The sequence below is a fragment of the Octopus bimaculoides genome, chromosome 2 (assembly GCF_046866305.1).
Source record: "Octopus bimaculoides isolate indiv1 chromosome 2, ASM4686630v1, whole genome shotgun sequence".
NCBI classification, from domain to species: domain Eukaryota; kingdom Metazoa; phylum Mollusca; class Cephalopoda; order Octopoda; family Octopodidae; genus Octopus; species Octopus bimaculoides.
The window spans coordinates 48,999,369-49,015,153 of record NC_142929.1 but is presented as its reverse complement, the minus strand read 5'-3'; the positions used below and the strand labels follow the sequence as shown (position 1 = coordinate 49,015,153).

The window sequence follows — 15,785 nt, the reverse complement described above, 5'->3', positions numbered from 1 at the left end:
TCAAGAATAAAAAGCTTTACTCCTACTTTGTTGTAACAGGAGATTGCTTGAAATTGATACATTTATGTAGCATTGAAGAAAAAACTCCAATGTTATTCTTGCTCTCTCACTTGCTGTGAACCAATGGCCCACTGGAAGTCTGCGTTTAACACCGTTGAACATAAATTATCATATGAAATGAATGCAATAAACCAATAAAGCTGGTGTGGATGTGTGGTTATAGGTGTAGACAAGTCTGTGTATTTAAAAACCTCGAGTTGCAACCATGGGGTTTCAGGTTCAGCCCCACTGTGTAGAACTTTAGTAAATGTCTTTTCCTATTGCTCCAGGCTGACCAAAACCTTATGAGTGATTTTGGTAGATGGAAGTTATGTGGAAGCACATTTTATATACATATGTGTGTGTCTTTGTGTCTGTGTATGTCCTTGCCCTCACTCTAATGCATGTCTACCAATATAGGTTTGTTTATGTCCCCATAACTTAGTGGTTTGGCAAAAGACATTGATAGAATAAGTAGAAGAATTTTTAAAAAAACGAACAAGTAAATACTGAGGTTGATTTGTTGCACTAAAACCCTTCAAGTTGGTGCTCCAGCATAGCTGTAGTCCAATGACTGGAGCAAGGAAAAGTTAAAGAAAATCGATTCCAATCCTCTACTGTGAGGTTAAAGAAATATTCAATAAACTGCTCTTAGAGAAAAAAAATGAAAAACTACTACAGATGCTTTTGTTTTTTAATTCATTTTTATGAAAATGTGAAGCTTGAACAATACAAAACATCAATACACATACATAGATAAAGTGTGGCTGTGTGGTAAGATGTTTGCTTGCCAATCACATGGTTCTGGGTTCAGTCCCACTGTGTGGCATCTTGGGCAAGTGTCTTCCATTATAGCTCTGAGCCAACCGAAATCTTTTAAGTGGATTTGGTGGACAGAAACTGAAAGAAATCCATTGTGTATATATATATGTGTGTGTGTGTGTGTCTTGTCCATACTTCATGTGATGTAAATGATTGCCACTGTCATACAAGCAGTGTCATTCATTTCCAGTATTCTGCAAAAAAAGAAAAAAAAAAAAAGAAATGTCTGGACATGGGGAAATATTACCCTACTTGGAAACATGCGAAGGCTGGTGGTGACAAGAATGGCCTCTAGCCATAGAAAATCTGACTCAGTAACCTCCATCTGATCTATTCAAGCATAGAAAAGTAGCAGTTAAAATGACGATGATGACATATTTACATGTACACATATGTGCCCATAGCAAATACACATAAAGTATTACTTATGTAAAGAATAAAAGTTTAGAACAGTACAACAAAGCACTATAAAACAAGAAATGGACTATATACCTGTTGTAATTTGGTTATCTATAGTCCAATGATATTTCGGAAGTACAATTCCTTCTTCAGATCTTCTTAGTGGTTTAGTCATAATCTTTGGAGAAATTCACAACAATAAATATGCTTACAAAGGAACTAATATGTACATATATCATCAGTATAAACTTGTCTTTGGATGTAACCATTTTTCCTCACCTTTCTTGTATTTGACAAGTTTAGTCAGTTTACTTATGCTATTTCAAATCATCATCATCATTATCATCATCATCGTTTAACGTCCGCTTTCCATGCTAGCATGGGTTGGACGATTTGACTGAGGACTGGTGAAACCGGATGGCAACACCAGGCTCCAGTCTAATTTGGCAGAGTTTCTACAGCTGGATGCCCTTCCTAACGCCAACCACTCAGAGAGTGTAGTGGGTGCTTTTACGTGTCACCCGCACGAAAACGACCACGCTCGAAATGGTGTCTTTTATGTGCCACCCGCACAAGCCAGTCCAGGGGCACTGGCAACGATCTTGCTCGAAAATCCTACAGGAGCCAGTCAGGCGGTACTGGCAACGGCCACGCTCAAAATGGTGCATCTCATGTGCCACCCGCACAAGAACCAGTCCAGGGGCACTGGCAACGATCTTACTTGGCTTGCCGGGTCTTCTCACGCACAGCACATTTCCAAAGGTCTCGGTCAGTAGTCATCGCCTCGGTGAGGCCCAATGTATAAAGGTCTTGCCTCACCACCTCAGCCCAGGTCTTCCTGGGCCTACCTCTTCCACGGGTTCCCTCAACTGTTAGGGTGTGGCACTTTTTCACGCAGCTATCCTCATCCATTCTCACCACATGTCCATACCAGCGCAATCGTCTCTCTTGCACACCACAACTGATGCTTCTAATGTTCAGCTTTTCTCTCAAGATACTTACACTCTGACGGGTATTCACATTGACATTACACATCCAACGGAGCATACTGGCTTCATTACTTGCGAGCTTACGTATGTCCTCAGCAGTTACAGCCCATGTTTCACTGCCATGTAGCATGGCTGTTCGTACGCATGCGTCATACAGTCTGCCTTTTACTCTGAGTGAGAGTCCCTTTGTCGCCAGCAGGGGTAAGAGCTCTCTAAACTTTGCCCAGGCTATTCTTATTCTAGCAGCTACACTTTCAGCGCACCCACCCCCACTACTAACTTGGTCGCCCAGATAGCGGAAGCTATCGACTACCTCTAGTTTTTCACCCTGGAATGAGATAGAAGTTGTTTCCTGTTTGTTTACAGTCTTTATTGCACCTGAACATCTGCCACAAACAAAAACTAACTTGCTAGTTAACCTGCCTTTGATGTTGCTGCACCTCTTATGTGTCCATAGCTTGCACCGGGTACATCTTATAGAGTTACTACCTACTCCTTTTCTACATACTGAGCAGGGCCATCTACCTGAAGGGGTTTGTGTTTTATCTACCTTCCTACTTATTAGGATTTTGGTTTTAGCTAGGTTGACTCTAAGGCCCTTCAATTCTAGACCTTGCTTCCACACCTGAAACTTCTCCTCTAGTTCTGATAGTGACTCCGCAATTAGGGCAAGGTCATCAGCATAGAGGAGCTCCCAGGGGCAACCTGTCTTGAACTCCTCTGTGATTGCCTGGAGGACTATGATAAATAAGAGGGGGCTGAGGATGGAACCTTGGTGGATCCCTACCTCTACCCGGAATTCATTGCTGTACTCATTTCCAACCCTCACCTTACTGGCAGCATCTCTGTACATGGCTCGCACAGCTCTCACTAACTATTCTTCTATCCCAAGTTTCCTCATTGACCACCAGATAAGGGATCGGGGGACCCTGTCAAAGGCTTTCTCCATGTCAACGAAAGCCAGGTACAGAGGTTTATCCTTAGCTAGGTATTTCTCCTGCAACTGTCTCACTAGAAATAAGGCATCAGTAGTGCTTTTACCTGGCACGAACCCAAACTGCATCTCATCTAAATTGATTCGCTCCCTAATTAGTTGGGCTATGACCCTCTCTGTAACTTTCATAACCTGATCTAACAGCTTGATGCCTCTGTAATTATTTGTATCTAAAGCGTCACCTTTACCTTTGTAGCAGTTGACTATGATGCTGCTACACCAGTCATTGGGTATGACTCCTTCGTGTATCACCTGGTTCGTAATACGGGTGACTAGGCTATAGCCAACACTGCCAGATATTTTGAGCATCTCTGCAGTGATTCCTGGTCTTCATACTCTTAATTGCTTTATCTACCCTGGTACTATCAACTCGGATAGCTGGTCCCTCTATTGGGTCGACATACGGCAGGCTCTCTTTCTCCCATTCATTCTCTTCATTAAGCAATCTATCGTAGTGGCATCTCCAGACCTCTTTCTTTGCATCCTCATTTAATGCAAGCGTACCATCATCCATGCGAACACATTTCTCTCCTACAACATCACTATTCTCTCTCCTACACTGTCTTGCAACACGAAATACCTCGAGTCTTCAAATATTCCTCTAAATGATTAAACACCTGAGAATTTAAAGCTGTAACATCAAATGTCTTTGTTGCCAACTGTCTGTCACAGAATAAACTTTTGCCAATTCACAAATGTTAGTTTCTGACTTAGGTATAAGGCCATAAATTATGGGAGAGGAAATATTTATATTGACTTCAGTACTTTATCAGTACTTATTTTATTAACTTCTGTGAGGTTGGCTGGCATAGTCAATCTTAGAGGGATCCATACTCAGATTAGTAGAAATGTAGGTTAAATCAATATCAAATGGATACATACATGTTACTAATTTTCTTGGTCAAAGGCAAGTCAATAATATATCACACAATTAGTGCAATATTATCAAAGCTTAATCATTAACAATGTTATAGTCATGATTAACTATATCAGATATGAATAAACAGTAGCCCGAGGGACTTTTTGAATGGCATACCTAATGAAAAGTAGTGTGGCCTGTCTGATGATGAGCCATGTTTCATGCGACTCATGTTTTGATAATTGTTACCCATACCTGACATCATATTATAATTCTGCTTGTCACTCCATTGGCTAGCACGTGTTATGCTCTATTGGGTAGTTATTATTAAAAATTGGTATCATTATTAAGGCGGTGAGCAAGCAGAATTGTTAACACATTGGACAATGTGCTTTGTGGCATTTCTTCCAGCTTTATGACCTAAGTTCAAATTCTGCTGAGGTTGATTTTACCTTTCATTGTTTTAAGGTCAATAAAATAAGTACCAATAAAATAAGTACCTGGTATCAATGTAAATGACTAGCCTCCCTCTTGCAAAATTTCAGGACTTGTGTTTGTAGTAGATTATCATTATTAGTTGCATAAATAAGGCAGCATGCTGGCAGAATTCTTAACATGCTGGGTAATGGCATTTTGTTTGTCTTTACATTCTAATACAAGTAGAAAGATATATTTTTCAATGTGTAAATACTGATAGAACAGCATATATAGGATAAAATCGTTACAGAGCAGAAAAATCTGTCAGCAACTAGCTATGAGAATCGAATTCACACCCCTTTGATTTCCAGTCAAGTGCTCTACCACTAAGCTAAACTGCTTTACTGACAAATTCTTCTGCAATTTTAGAACTCATAAAATCAAACGCTAGATGTAATATAAATTACATCATATGTAAGCAACTTAAGTTTGTTTTTGAAGCACTGACATGTCTTGTAGTACAAGTAGAAAGATATATTTTTCAATGCATAAATACTGATAGAATAGCATGTATAGGATAAAATCCTTACAAAGCAGAAAAATTTGTCAGCAACCAGCTATGAGAATCGAATTCACGTCCCTTTGATTTCCAGTCAAGTGTTCTACCACTAAGCTAAACTGCTTTACTGACAAATTCTTCTGTAATTTTAGAACTTATAAAGTCATCCAGAAATGCTAGATGTAATATAAATTACATCATATGTAAACAAACATTCTAAGTTCCAATTCTGCCAAGGTCAACTTTGCCTTTCACCCTTTTAGGGTCGATAGAATGAGTACTAGTTGAGCACTGGGGTCGATGCAATCAACGAAATTGTTGGCCTTGTGCCAAAATTTGAAATGATTATTAGTTGCAGAAATAGAACAGTGAGCTGGCAGAATTGTTAGCACATTTGGCAGAATGCTTAGTGGTATTTCATCCAACCTTACCTTCTAAGAATTTATTCTGCTGAGGTTGACCTTGCCATTCATCCTTTCAGTGTCAATAAAAAAAATACCAGCAGAAGTACTGGGACTGATGTAACCGACTTACCTGCTTCCCCCAGAACTTGCTGGCCTTGTGCTAAAATTTGAAGCATTGTTAGTTTCAGAAATTCTGCCCACTGCGTGGATTTCTACTAGTATAGTAATATTCCCAATCAACAAGTATGTAATATCCTCTTCATACTATGCTCAGTATTATTAGACACATTACAAAAACGATGGAAACTTGTGTTTTGTGTATCTTATAACAAAATAAAAAATGTTGTTTTATTTGGAAATATTTTTATTAAAAAATGGATGTAATATTAAAGTATGCATTTTTATACTTTATAGAGTTTCTGTTTTGCCATTAACTCTAATCAAATGTAATAATGCAATTAGTAGTTATTATTTTGATAGAGTAATAAAAGCAAACTTTAAAACTAGCTCAATTATAACTCAGTGTAATGTCGTAAAACTATGAAAGGTATAATAAAATCTCAAAATGCTTGAATACATCCACATATTCAAACTTGTACTACATGTATGCATGTAAGCAACTAGAGTGCATAATGTATTACTAGCATCATCTTTTTTTTTTTTTTGAATAAATCTGTATTTGAAGAAACCCTACATCAATAGATAGGGTAAATGGTAAAGACCCCCTTCAATATTGAATGAGCATGGGATTGCACCTAGAAAGTTACCTTCTGAGGCACAAGTCTGGGCAAGATTATCAATGGAAAACCAGCAGTCGCCCATGCATATCAGTTTCTTCTTTCCATACCACCGATGTTATCCAAGAGAAAGGCAAAGGCCAACACAGCTTGGCACTAGTGATGCTGCAACCCATTTCAACAGCTGAGTGAACTGGAGCAATGTGAAATAAAATGTCTTGTTCAAGAACTCAATACACAGCCCGGTCTAGGAATCAAACTCACTATCTCATGACTGTGAGCCAAACACTCTAACCACTAAGCCATGCACCTTCACAAGCCTTACAAATTTACATTAACATACATATGTCACATATATTGAATTCTGACATAGTTTAATCACTTAAGCTGCCTGAAAATGCATCTGGTTCTATGAGACACAGTCACTGTTTTAGAATAATCTTAATTAAAACCTTCTATCAAAACTTCGTGCTAGTTTATGTTCCAAGCAAGGCAGTGTTGGCAGAGTTGTTGGCATGGCCGAAAAAACTACTTAGTGGTATTTCATCCGTCTTAACATCCTGAGTTCAAATTCTACCAAGGCTGACTTTGCCTTTCATTCCTTTAGGTTCAATAAAATAGTACCAGTTGAACACTAGGGTCAATGTAATCAACTTATCCCTTCCCACGAAATTGATGACCCTGTGCTAAAATTTTATGTCAATTTATGTTCCAAGCACCAGTTTTATAACAACGAAAAGTTTTATTAAATTCTTCTTTATTTTCATATTGTATTTTCTAGCATACAAGTTGATGTAGTATATAATATAAATATGTAGTGTAAACATTGAAACATCGACACTATCTTACCAAATCCTATTACATTTCACATGAAACTTTTGGTCCGCCAAAGTTATTTTGGTCTACAAGTTGACCTACTTCTTTTGGGTTTAAATTTTGGTCGGGAAAATTCAGTTTGTATGCTGGAAAATATGGTAATTAATTGAAATGAACAAAGAGTATTTCAAAAGAAATATCATAATGAATGAGTTAAATCTCATTCACCCATTTCCAGCTGTATGGTTAAGAAGTTCACTTTGCAGTTTTTGTAGTTCTTAGGTTGATGTCATTGCATAGAGCAGTGGACAAAGGACTTTTACTTACCATAATCTTTGATTGGCCAGAATGAAATCATTTAGTAAGCAGAAATTTGGTATACAGAAATTGTGTGGAAGTTCATTGTGTGTGTGAGTGTGTGAACACATGGGTGAAAATAAGGTGGAGAAAACAGAATTTGGTTACCAAAAGTATAGTAAAATATTAGCTTAGTGAAGCTGTAAAACACTTCACAAACTTTTACCTTTCATGTAATCGATTATGAGACAGCCAGCTGTTTGATGATGAGTTGCATGAAATATGATTTGCTGTGAGAAGTTTGCTTTCCATGATAAGTTTGAGTGCTGTTAGAAAGTGCTTGTAACCTGAGCTCATCATTCACTATTAAACAAAAAATCTAGAATCTGCCACTCTCTCTATAATCATCACCATCGTCTTCAGTTTCTTCTTCACAATTCTCCAAATAATAGAATATATAGAAGCATAGCATCATTTTCTATCTCAGAATTTACGGGTCAACCTTCTTTGTAGCCACTGGTTTCCATGGCCTTCTGTAATCCAGTAGTTCTCAACTGGAGTCCATATGACCATTCAGGGTCCATATAAGATTTTGCTGTTAAAATTTATCTGCAATAAATTCCTTACACTTGTACAATACACAAAATATTTTGATAATATTTTTATACAAAACCTAATAATATCTAATTATACAAATATAACATTTTTTCAACATCAAATGACCAGTAGGGTCCATCTGAGTAAAATAAGAACAAAAGGGATCCATAGGAAAAAGATGGTTGAGAACCACTGATGTAATCATTGGCTCAATATTTTTATTACTGTTCTGACATTTTGGGCAGGTTCTCTCTTTGAAGAAATGAGAAAAATTTTTTCAAAGAAGAGCCCTTACCCCAAATATTGGTAGCTACCTCTCCTCCCCATCGATATATCTCTCTTATTTTATAAATTTTAATAAATGTTTTGGTTAATTTAAATTATAATTAGCTTGGTCATATACTCTTTGCTTTATTTTTTCATCTTTGATTTTAACTTGGATCTTAATTTGGAACAATCTTTGCTAAAAAAACTAAGTATTTTTATATGTATATAGTTGATTACATAGTATGGTTTATGGGGAAAAGTACATTTAATAACACTCTATGATAACGATATTAATTGAAACATAAGTATATTTTCTATGAATCCAGTTTTCTGTCACAGAAGAAACGGATTTTAATGCGTTGCTAAATATTTTAAAATGATTAATCATTAGTTAATTACTGAATACTTCTTAACTGCTCAATATTCATATGTTATATCCAGTATATCTAGGATCAATGTCTGTATTCAAATTATTGATGATTATCTGCTTTTGATGACCTTTATAATGGTTGAGTGAACACACATCACATTAGCTCAGTCAATAAATCATCAGACTGGAAAGCTGTTTTGAAATTACAAGGCTCTATTCTGTTGGCATATATATGTATGTATGTATGTACATATGTATGTACGTATGTATGTACGTATGTATATATGTATGTACGTACGTATGTATGTACGAAAGTATGTATGTACGTACGTACGTACGTACGTATGTATGTATGATATGGAGATATAGATGTATGCTTTGCATGTATTCAGAAAAGAATGTATATAATCAAAATACATATACAGATTCCTTCACATATAAGTGATGGTATGTGTCACAGGAATTAGGTTGCTATGCTTGTGATCATATGGTTGCTGGACAAGTATTGCATTGCAGTCTTGAGTAAGATGATTCATTATGCATTGCTTCAATTCATTCAGCTGAAAATGAGTACCAACAATAGCTCAAGTTCAACAGCTCAAGTTCAACAGCTCAAGTTCAACAGCTCAAGTTCAACAGCCCAGAGTTAACTCTGCAATGGATTTGGTGTCCCTTTCAGTTGTGTATTTGGTACTCTTTGCCATTTACATGTCATGGAAACTAGAATAATCTCTAGCCTAATGACCATGTATGCTCAAGACAGACTTTTCAAATTTGTCATATGTTGTTGATATCCAGAAAGGAAGTGGTCCCCTACCCTTTTTTTGGCACCATGGACTATGGTGTTTCATGCAAAACAGTTTTTTTTCTAGACCAGTGGAACCATGCATATAACAAAATACAATAAATTTTATAATATATACCGTAAATCCTCGAGTATGATCTGCACTTTTTTCCCAAAATTTAAAGGTCAAAATTTCTAGTGTGTACTATATACGAGGTTAAAAATGAAAAATATTTTCTAAGTAATAAATATGTAAAGGCAATTTACTTAATATTTATTTTTCACTGACTTTATTACTGTTATTTCTTTATTTTCTGCAAACAAAATGCACAAAAAAGCTCCACGTTTGCATTATGTTACATATACAATAATAATAAAGGACGTTACCGTATATACGTTTACAAACCAAGGACGTTATATAAACCTCCTTGACTCAAGTTAGAGAAGGGTGTGTATTATACACAAGGTTTAGGTTTTTCAGGGGTACAGCCCCCTAAAAATTCCCTGTGTATTATACTCGAGGGTGGACTATACTCGAGGATTTAGGTAATTTATGAAAACAAGAAAACAAGTAACAAAAAGTATGTTACATAATCCCATATATTGGTGCACCAGTCTATTGATAGATATGTAGTCAGCCAGTTTGTTCTACTTCCTGGCTTTGAAAACCTGACATACAATATCATACACCCTGCTCCTATCAATGGAGCACATATCATCCTATCCATCATCTAGTATTTCCTTTAATTGTTCCTTTGAAGATATATGGACACTCCTGCTGGTCTTTGTGCAGCAGAAGTATGTCACACTTTGTTTATTCCTTGGTAAATCTTTCAAGCAAGGAGGTACTTGTATTTGTAACTTACTACTGCTATGTTTCTTCCTTTGATTAGATTCAACTCTTGCCTAAAAGCCTCTTTTGCTTGATAGCAAAGGAGTTGCTTTTATAAGTTTCATTAATATCATATGAGTTTGCATTGTTGCTGTTGTTGTTAGTACTTTTATTTTCCTCATGTAAGTTTATGTTTTCAAATGTCAGATCATTATTATCTATGTTTATGAGGTTGCCAATTTTTCTGTTTCTTTCTTTTTTTTATTAATTCTATTCTACTTATCTTCTTTTTCTAAATTTTTGTTCATTCAAAGCTTAATTCATTTTGATGGGTATCCATTACTTCTTTCTTTGTTTTTAGCACCTCTTCCTACTCCTCTATTAGTAGAAGTCATTTTGAATACACTGTAAATAAAAAAAAAACTTTCAGACTAAATAAAATAATGCCTAAGAGCAAGATCATTTTCGTCTACCATAGTATTAGATCATCCACACATTTCAAAGTTCCCTGTTTGCAGAATAATCCAGGAAAGAAAAATCTTCATCCAGTAAACTTGATAATAATCAAGTTGTCTTGGAGCAGTTTGAAAATACATTCATTCATGCCAAAACACAACAATTTAACAACAACAGTAGTAATTGTAACAACATTGGGAGTTATTGTATTTAGATTTGTTTTCACATGCAATATCCACATTTATTCTATCAATCTCAAGCCAAGATCTCTGTTCCATTCCATCTGATTAATGGGATATCTTCTATAGTGCTGTCAATTTCTCCAGTTTAGGGGATTTGTTTGGTTTGCAATTAAAGAAAGTTTCCTTCCATTTCTTGTTCTTCTGTTTCTTGTCAATCAGAAAAAGAATTATATACAAATATACAAATATATTCTCTTTTACCATTTCTTGTCAAAAACTGTAGTAATTGTACACAGGGGTTTTAAATAATGCTGAAGAAGAATCTTTAAAGGTGTTATGGTAAGAGCTGCTTATCTGTAAAACCAGTTATGTTCCTTATATCTTTTTCCAATACTACACTAGCTTTGGAGGTTGATATGTATCTCTTTCAGATTTATTTACCCTTTTGTTACCATATTTCTGTTGAAATACACTGCCTTTGATTCAATTAATTTTGAAAATAATGAAGAATTTATTAACCATATTAATCTGGTAGCTTGCAACATAAATCAACATGAAATTCTGAAAGAATGTTATAATTTAGATTGCTTCAAAACAGAAAGTTTGTATCATAAAACCAAGGGCAGTCTCAGGTGGGCTGGTATTGAAAGGATCAGAATTGTACCTAAAATTTCCTTTATCACAATTCTAAATCAATTTAAAGGTCATCAAACACTGAATTAAAACAGACAGGATAGTTAGGATAGACATTCCCACAAACTTTCCTCAATAAAATATGAAGTTAAAATTCTTATGGAAAGAGGAAATAAGTATGTCCCAACAACCATCAGTCTCAAACATAACCGTTACAAACTAATGTTTTTGTTTCTACATATTGAGGCTACCATTGTAGAATATATACATATTTGTACAACTTTTGATAATACTTCAAAATGGCTAGAAGCTGCTTGTGTGAAACAACCTAATGATTAATATGCTAGACATCTTCAGTCAATATGATTGCAAAAATGTGACAAAAACGTAGATAAAATTCTTAGGAATTTATTTATATCAACCCATAATTCCAATTTTAAAGCTATGACAGTTTAAGAAAATAGGTTTTCATTTATGATAATTTTATCTGAGGAATATGTTTAAGCATTATTATACCAGATTACTGAAAAATAAAATCTTAATATCAGATAATGAGTACCATCTGATAGACTAGTTCTTTGTAACAAGCTGGTAGGGAACAAGCACAGACACACAATCATAGATGATATACATGCATCTAAGTATATACATACATGCATCTCTCTCTCTCTGTCTCTCTCTCTCTGTCTCTCTCTCATACAGAATAGTGTCAAATGTAAATAAGAAAAATTTAAGTGCTCAGTATGAACCTCTTGCCTCTGTAAACACTAAAAGTTGGTGAATAGAGTATTTTCATGACAGCTGGAACTCTGACCCTTGCCAAAGTTCAAGTCTCACAGTTGTGAACTGCTGAGAACTACTCCAAAATCTCACTACCAAAGGTTTTCTCATGAACACACTACATCTATCCTAAGGACAAATCAATTTCTTTTCCATTGTTTATTTTGTTACTAATGTAAAGACTCTGCTGCTCTAAATCTGCTAGTTGAATACCACAGTGCCATTCACGCTCCCGTCTCTCCTCTTCTGGGCACCTATTTTGTGCCTTCTCTTTCCTAGATCTTGCACTAACAACTATCTTTTACTTGTTACAGTCATTGGACTGTGGCTATGCTGGGGAATCACCTTGCAGCATTTTAGTGGAATAATTTGACCCCAATATTTATTTTGTCTTAAAGTTATGGGGATGTAAGCAAACCAACTCTGATTGTCAAGCAGTGATGTGTGTGTGTGGGACAAACACACACATACAGAGATTATATTCATGCATACTTATATATATATATATATATATATATATATATATATATATATATATATATATATATATATATATACATCTATCTTTTTATCTCTATCTATTTATCTATCTGTCTGTCTATCTATCTCTATCTCTGTATTTAGCCCTGTGTGGTTATAATAAAAAGATATCTCTATCTCTATGTCTATCTCTTTTTCTCTCAATCTGTCTGTCTGTTTGTATGTATTTATGTATGTATACAACAAGCCTCTTTCAGTTTCCTTCTATCAAATCCCTTTACAAAGTTTTGGTCAGCCTGAGACTATAGTAGAAGACACTTGCCCAAAGTGTTATACTGTCTAATTTTTCTTCCCAAGAATATCCAATGTTCCAGTATTTATTTTATGCCATCATTTGTCTTATAGATGTTATCAACTTGTAGATGTTCTAACTGATCATTCTCATATCATCTCACCTGTCTTGAAGGGACTGCAAAGGTTATGAGCATTTCCCCTTCTTCCTGGCTAAGTCATTAAAAAAAACAGTCACAAGAAGGATTGCCATTTTGCTTCTGTGATAAATACATTGTCCCAAAGTTAAAATTAAAATTATATGATACCAGCCTGCATCTTAGGAAGAAGATATAAATTTAATTAAATGAAGATTTTATGCATCCTAGACTTCAACAGAATCTAAATAAAAGGAAACGATCTGCATTCTTCAATGAATTAATGATGAGAAGCTGCTGATTTGGCTAAAAATGTGTTGTACAGAATGTTCAGGGTTATCTAGCTTTGCTGAGAATGATAAAAGCTGCAGAATACATTGATCAGATGTTTTCAAAGCAATTCAGTAATGATCAATATATTGCAAATATTGCTAAAATCATATGTGAAAGGTTTATATATATATATATATATATAGATATATATATATATATATTCATTTTTTACTTTATTTTATTTGTTTATTTATTTATTTATTTGGGGAGAGAATCGGAATAAAAACCTCAGAACTGAGAATGAGATTAAAATAATACTAAATATGTGCTAGAGACCGAAGGTCTGAATTATTTCTCAATTACAGTTTATTTTAGATATTCTCCTGCATGGCTGAATAATGTCAAAATTACATTAGTCACATGTTTGAATTAAAGCCAATTTAATTTGATTTGCTATCTAGTTTATATTCTCACAAACATATTTTAACATAAATACATAAGCACTAGGAAGTATGAACATACTAGTCTCCTAACCAAGAGATTAATGATTCAAAATTATCCACAAATAATGCATTGATTCATTAAATGAAATACTCCATAGAGAACAAAAATTACTGCTCTTGATTTATTGTACAGTTTCTACAATATGACGTTAGATAATTAACTTTACCATAAAATCAAGGCTTAAAATACTACTTGCAAATATTTGTAGTTGTTGAACTGACCAACATTTTAGCATTATTCTTATGATAGAGTTAATTTTTTTAAGGCTGTGGGATCTCATATGAGGGAGATTTAGCTATTGCTTTGATTAGAGTGTGTGATCATGTTGGAGCTTACTCATTAATTCATTTAGATCGATGTAAATAAGAGTGATGATGTGAATCTAGTATAAAGACTATAAACTCATTGACTCATTGATTAAAAAGTGGGGATGCAGTCAAGAATGTGTGCGTGTGGTGGGGGAGCTGAACTACCCAAGATATATTAGTAGCACTGTAATGTTGATTGCACTAGAGTTTATGGACAATCAATAGTTGATCATGATTGAAATATTTTCTGATACTGGCAAGGAAACTTACATATTAGAGCATAGTTCTCTCAAATTAGTCACCATAAAGAATCATCAGAGATTTTGATGTATAGCATTTGCAAAATTTGTGTTGGTTTTTAGTTGTTGCTTCAAAACTCTGATCATTTATCCTAATCAAACAAACATAGAACATGGAGGTAACAGCTATGTGAAATCTATAATTCTATTACTCTAAACAGACTTTAGTTTGATAAAGGACTTAATTATACATTCGAGAATGCAGTTTTTTATTCTATGATACTCTGTTGGGACATGTTGCAGATTCTATACTATTTGATTTATCTATGTATCCTTCTAGATTCTGATGAGACTCATAGGAGAGGTGATTAAGTTAGGCTTAATCACAATGTTGATGTTATTGACATCGTTAGTGCGATTTTTGTACATATGTGGTTGCTACATTACTCTGTTCTGTGTGGATGAATAAGTTTTCTTCATATGTAGATGTTTCATAATACTTATGGTGTTTGACCTACAGGTGTGTATGCATAAGAGCTTTCAGCAACAAAATCTTTTACTCCTGATATGTTCAGGTGGTCTGTCATCCTGGAGTATTTTTGATTTTATTATAGTAATCTTTAAGGTGGTGAGCTGGGAGAATTGTTAGCATGCCAAGCAAAATGCTTAACATTTTGAGCTCAAATTCTGCTGGGGTTGGTTTTGTCTTTCATCCTTTCAGGGTTGATAAAATTAGTACCAGTTGAGTACTGGGATTGATGTAATCGACTAGGCCCCTAACCTAAAATTTCAGGCCTTATGCCTATTGTAGAAAGGATTTTAGTAATCAGTAACAAGGATCTGTAAGAAATCTGTGGTGATGCCAAATGTAGTATTTTATTCTATTTGCAGTTTGTAGTAATTTGTGTAAAAAAGATTGAGGCCTAAGCAGGACTAACATAAGACATGATAGATCAGATATACAGGGTGTGACAGAAAGACCTCCCATATTTTATATGATCATTGGTATTGTATAAGTAAAGTTGGTAGTAAGCTGGCAGAATCGTTAGCACACTGGACAAACTGCTTAGCAGTATTTCACCTGTCACTACATTCTGAGTTCAAATTCTGCCAAGGTTGACTTTGCCTTTCAACCTTTCGGGGTTGATTAAATAAGAATCAGTAACACACTGGGGTCGATGAAACCAACTACCCCCTCCCCCAAATTTCAGGCCTTGTGCCTATAGTAGAAAGGATAAGTAAAGTAGGGCTGGTGATAACAGTGTCTTCATGCAGGTTTATTGTTTCTGTGTAGTTACAATCAATGTTTGGAGAGGTGCA

The 15,785-nt window shown here is 35.0% G+C and overlaps 1 protein-coding gene across 1 annotated transcript in view; it reads left to right on the top strand.

Annotated features, from left to right (window-relative positions):
* Positions 1 to 15,785, top strand: part of LOC106871625 (uncharacterized) — a 587,895-nt gene that overhangs the window by 223,098 nt on the left and 349,012 nt on the right. The window lies entirely within an intron of this gene.